Below are 6,001 nucleotides of genomic sequence, written 5' to 3'. Positions count from 1 at the left end.
CCGACATACACTGAAAGAGGACTACGCCCACACCGTTTCCGGCAGGCCGAGATGGGTAAAGCAGGACTCAGTTATCTCGGTCTTCCCCTTAGAGGCCTCAGTATTAAGTCACTGCTGTCCCGGAAGTATAAAAGGCTCTGTAATAAACTGAGATGGAAGTTAAGTAGGGAATGTGTAATACCTCAAAAGAGTTCCGATGATGGCCTGTTGACACAACACAGATGGCCTTTGGTATAATACCAAAGACCTCCACGTGCTGGAGAAGTAGGCAGTTTTATCCATCCATTCAGTCAGTGAATGAGGTCTTAAAGGTAGATCTACTTATCATTTGGTGGGAAATTTTAAAAAAATCAGAGTTTAACAAATACTATGAAGGAATTAAAACACGGTAAGAAGTATGGTGGGAAGAATTAATCTAGAACAGATGTCTCAGATGAGAAGGAGCCAGCCTCGCAACAACTGAAGAAAACCTAAACAGTGCAAGTCCTGGAGTGGGGTGGGGCGGGGTGGGTAGAAAGCTTGGCTCACTTCCAGGAACAGAAAGGAGGCCAATGAGACCAGTAGGGGGTGGGTTGTAGAGATGTAGGGTACAAGATAAAGATGCTGAAGTAGGCTGAGGCAGGAACTTTGAAGTCTGAGAGAACTTTCAGATTTATTTGTTTATTTTTGAGATGAAGTCTCGCTCCAGCCGCACAGGCTGGAGTGCGGTGGCGCGATCTCGGCGCACTGCAACCTCCACCTCCCAGGTTCAAGCAATTCTCCTTCCTCAGCCTCTGGAGTAGCTGGGATTACAGGCCTGCGCCACCACGCCCAGCTAATTTTTGTATTTTTAGTAGAGAGGGGTTTTCGTCATGTTGGCCAGGCTGGTCTCGAAATCCTGACTTCAGGTGATCCACCCTCCTCATCCTCCCTTAGTGCTAGGATTACAGGTGTGAGCCACTGTGCCCGGCCAGTTTTTTATTGTTTTTTTTTTGTTTTTTTTTTTAACTATGCCTTGCTCTGTCACCCAAGCTGGAGTGCAGTGGCACAATCTCGGCTCACTGCAACCTCTGCCTCCCCAGTTCAAGCAATTGTCATGCCTCACCCTCTTGAGAAGCTGGGATTACAGGCGCCCACCAGCATTCTGGGCTCATTTTTGTATTTTCAGTAGGGATGGGGTTTCACCATATTGGCCAGGCTGGTCTCGAACTCCTGACCTCAAGTGATCCACCCGCCTCGGCCTTCCAAAGTGCTGGGATTACAGGCGTGAGCCACCATGCCTGGTCAACTTTCAGATTTTGTGATTTGGGGAAAATTACAGACTGCCTCAATATCTCTGTAAAATGATCATAATAGTTGCACTTTTCTAATAGGGTCATGGTATTAAATAGGATAATATGCCTAAACACAACGTCTGCTGCATAGTAAGTACTCAATAGTGTTCTTTTGAATACATATTTATTTTAAGGGTATTAATGACTCCCATTTTTGCAGTACAGTTCCTCGTTGCTATACCTCTTGCCATCATTGTTCCTGGGGACAATTAATTGTTGTCCAAAAAAAATGAGTAAAATTCTCCAAATGGATTCTGTTTGGTATATCCAATGGCCATGAATGTTTGAGTTTAAATATGTATATCCTAAATATACAAATAAAGTACAAATTTATGTAAATTAATGACCCAAAGTCACGTAAAGGATGCCTTCAAATTTATTAGGAACAATTCTCATGGGTATTGTGTGAATATTCCATTCTATTTTTCTTTTCTTTTTTTTTTTTTTTTTTTTTTTAAGATGAGTCTTGCTCTGTCGCCAGGCTGGAGTACAGTGGCGTGATCTCGGCTCACTGCAACCTCCATCTCCCGGGTTCAAGTGATTCTCCTGCCTCAGCCTCCTGAGTAGCTGGGATTACAGGCATGCACCACCATGCCTGGCTAATTTTTGTATTTTTAGTAGAGACGGGATTTCACCATGTTGGTCAGGCTGGTCTTGATCTCCTGATCTCATGATCCACCCACCTCAGCCTCCCAAAGTGCTGGGATTACAGGCGTGAGCCACCGTATTCTGCCAATTTTTCTAAATATGACTGGGTTCTTGCAGCATACAATGAACCAAGAAGCTGTATTGGGCAGAGATAGTCCCTTCTCCCACTCAGTTGCAACTACTCTGGTCAAACTAGTCCATCCATACCAAATTTGTAACGTCTGACATCAAGAAGTAAAGAAGAGAGGACAAGGCAGAGAAAGAAAGATAGTTCAGTTTAGCTCAATTTAACAAATATTTATGAGCACATACTGATAGGTTATTTTAACATTAATCACATCAATATTTTAAATTCCCTTAACCCTTGTTCTTTTTCTGTCACCCATCTGGCAGCATTTCAACTTCAGATGAATCTTCTATTTTCCCCATGCCTACACTAGCCCTGTTACTTTTTTTTTTTTTTTTTTTTTTTTTTTTATTTTGAGCAGGAGTCTCACTCTGTTGCCCAGGCTGGAGTGCAGTGGCGCGATCTCAGCTCGCTGCAGCCTCTGCCTCCCGGGATCAAGGGATTCTCCTGCTTCAGCCTCCCGAGTAGCTGGGACTACAGGTATGCGCCACCACACCCGACTAATTTTTGTATTTTTGGTAGAGATGAGGTTTCACCATGGTGGTCAGGCTGGTCTTAAATTCCTGAGCTCAGGTGATCCACCTGCCTAAGCGTCCCAAAGTACTGGGATTACAGGTCACTGCACCTGGCCGTTACTTTTTTATACATGCGTATAAGACTGTATTCCTCTCCATCTGAAAACATAGCTCAACTTGAATTATATATTCTTAAACATGACTAAATGTTTAGAGTCTTTTCCCTGCAGTGGACTGTAACCCCTTGGAAAACAAGGACTATGACTATTTATTTCTCCTGATTGGATCCCCAGTATCTAGCACAGTGTCTGAAGTAAAAGAGATACATGTATATTGAATGAATGAATATATCAGGCACCAAGATAGGTAAGCAGAGTTATAAAAAGACTAAGAAAAGTGACCAGTACTCAAGGAACTTAAAATATCATAAAGTGAAAACAGAAAAATACAAATGTGACCAAAAAATGAAAATTAGAACATATAGGGTGGAAGAGATATAAGAAGGTCGGGCATATCTTAGTTTATTTTGGAGTCATTAAAAGTGATGTCGGCCGGGCGCAGTGGCTCAAGCCTGTAATCCCAGCACTTTGGGAGGCCGAGACGGGCGGATCACGAGGTCAGGAGATCGAGACCATCCTGGCTAACACGGTGAACCCCCGTCTCTATTAAGAAATACAAAAAACTAGCTGGGCGAGGTGGTGGGCGCCTGTAGTCCCAGCTACTTGGGAGGCTGAGGCAGGAGAATGGCGTGAACCCGGGAGGCGGAGCTTGCAGTGAGCTGAGATCCGGCCACTGCACTCCAGCCTGGGTGACAGAGCGAGACTCCGTCTCAAAATAAATAAATAAATAAATAAATAAATAAAAATAAAAAAATAAAAGTGATGTCATAACAAACGGTGATGAAATTGATGTAGACCTTCAAAAATCATGTAAGGATAGTTTCTCAATCTGTTTTCCTATAACTTGGCACAGATGAGTGTGGTCATTTTAAAATACGTACACAAATTATTTGACACTTTCCACTTCAAGAAGTGGAGCATAATTCCTCTTCCTTGGACCTAGTGATACTCTTGATAAATAAAATGGAAGTGACAGTGTGCAACAATGGAGACTAGATCACAAAAAGTGTTAGCCTTCCTTTTGAGTCTCCCTTGGATAACTCCCTGTGGAAGGAGCCAGCTGTCATGGCATGAGGACACATCAACAGATCTATGGAGAGACCTACATGGCAAGGAACGGCCATCCAGGAACTTAAGGCCTCCTGCCAACAGCCATGAGCGAGCAGTTCTTGGCAGAGATCCTCCAGCTCTAGGCAAGCCTTTAGATTACTGCAGCCCTAGTACTGATTGCAACACCATGAGAGACTGAGTCACACAACTCAGTTCAGCTGCTACTGAATTGCTGGTCCTTAAAAACCATGAGATGATAAATGTTTGTTGTTTGAAGCCATTTAGTTTTGGGGTAATTTGTTACACAGTGATAGATAACAAATGCAAGAGGAACAGATTTATTTTTAAGAGAAAAATTGGGAAACGGTATCAAATAGGCAAGTAGCAACTACTTTTGCTCCCACACTGGCCACAACACTCAAGTGTTTAGAAATGTTTCATCCCAACTGTCTACTCCCAAATACCTATGAAAATGCACTTAAATTAGGCGAGGCGCAGTGGCTCATGCCTGTAATCCCAGAACTTTTGGAGTTCGAGGCAGGTGGATCACGAGGTCAGGAGATTGAGACCATCATGGCTAACACGGTGAAACCCTGTCTGTATTAAAAAATACAAAAAAATTAGCCGGGCATGATGGCTGGCGCCTGTAGTCCCAGCTACTCGGGAAGCTGAGGCAGGAGAATGGCGTGAACCTGGGAGGCGGAAGTTGCAGTGAGCTGAGTTCGCGCCACTGCACTCCAGCCTGGGCGACAGAGTGAAACTCCACCTCAAAACAAAACAAAACAAAACAAAAAACAAAGAAAGTGCACTTAAATTAATGTGTCTATGTTTAAGCAGTGAGATGTTGAGGTAGGAATAGACGTTAGAGTTCCGGCCGGGCATGGTGGCTCATACTTGTAATCCCAGCACTTTAGGAGGCTGAGGCAGGTGGATCATTTGAGGTCAGGAGTTCAAGACCAGCCTGACCAACATGGTGAAACCCCATCTCTACCAAAAATACAAAAAAATTAGCCAGAAGTGGTGGCACATGCCTGTAGTCCCAGGTACTCGGGAGACTGAGGCAGGAGAATTGCTTGAACTTGGGAGACAGAGGTTGCAGTCTCTGGAGCCAAGATCTTGCCACTGCACTCCAACCTGGGAGACGGAGCGAGACTCCATCTCAAATAATAATAATAAAATAAAATAATAAAATAAAATAAAGAAGTTAGAGTTTCTAGGCTTCTGGGATGTGCTTTTAATAAAGCAATAACATAAAGAGAGCTTTTTAAAAAAGTACTAAAGATTAAATTGAAAAAGAGGTGTCTATTGTCTCACTTTTCTTTAATCCCGAGTTCCACTCCCTTCATTTTTAAATGTGTTTCTACTATACTTACCTTTGTATTTCTAAATAATATCCTTATGCTGCTATTTCTTGATATATAAATTTTAGGATTTATCTTCTGACCAAATTAGGAAGATAAAGATTTAACACCCTCACTCCAGACTCCCACTTTTCCTACTTGCATCCTCCATGCATGCAATATATGTAAGTTTTGGTTAAATTGCTATCCAATATTTGTATCATGGTGGGGCTATGTATGTCAAGCAGTATACTATTTGATTTATAAAAAAAAATTTTTTTTTTGAGACTGATTCTTGCTCTTGTTGTCCAGGCTGGAGTGCAGGAAATCGAATTGAAGGAGAGAGGAATCGGCATTTTCAGAATGCAGCAGAGATTTCATGAAAATTGGTCATTGGGTTTGGCAATAGGAAGGCCATGTAAAGAGGAGTTTCAGGGGAGTAGAGCTGGAAACCAGAGTGCACCATGGGTTAAAATGTGAGTAGGAAGTTGAGGAGTTAATGAGAAGTGAAGTTAGTGACTATATACAGCTTGCTTTCAGGAATGTGAGGTAAAGAAGGTGAAGATATTATGTGGCATGTCTTCCCACTTCAGATGATTCTAAGCACCTTGAGACAAATATTTAGTAATGTACCATATGTGCAACCTTAATTCAGTAAATATTGACAGGAATGATTCTAATAAAAATATCAGCATCAAACCCATTAGGTTTTTACTTAGCCTTTCTTCTTTTCCCAAATTATTTCCTTTAAATTATTTTCTTCCAGTCTATCCAATGACAGAAATTGTTTAGGTACTGAGAAGCTTCCCACAGAAATCCCCACATACCATTTTGAGACATTGGGCTCAAGCCATTTCCTGCTTTGGTCATTAAAAAAAAAAAAATAGTA

The sequence above is a fragment of the Macaca mulatta genome, chromosome 7 (genome assembly GCF_049350105.2).
Source record: "Macaca mulatta isolate MMU2019108-1 chromosome 7, T2T-MMU8v2.0, whole genome shotgun sequence".
NCBI classification, from domain to species: domain Eukaryota; kingdom Metazoa; phylum Chordata; class Mammalia; order Primates; family Cercopithecidae; genus Macaca; species Macaca mulatta.
Note: the sequence above shows the minus strand (reverse complement) of the source record.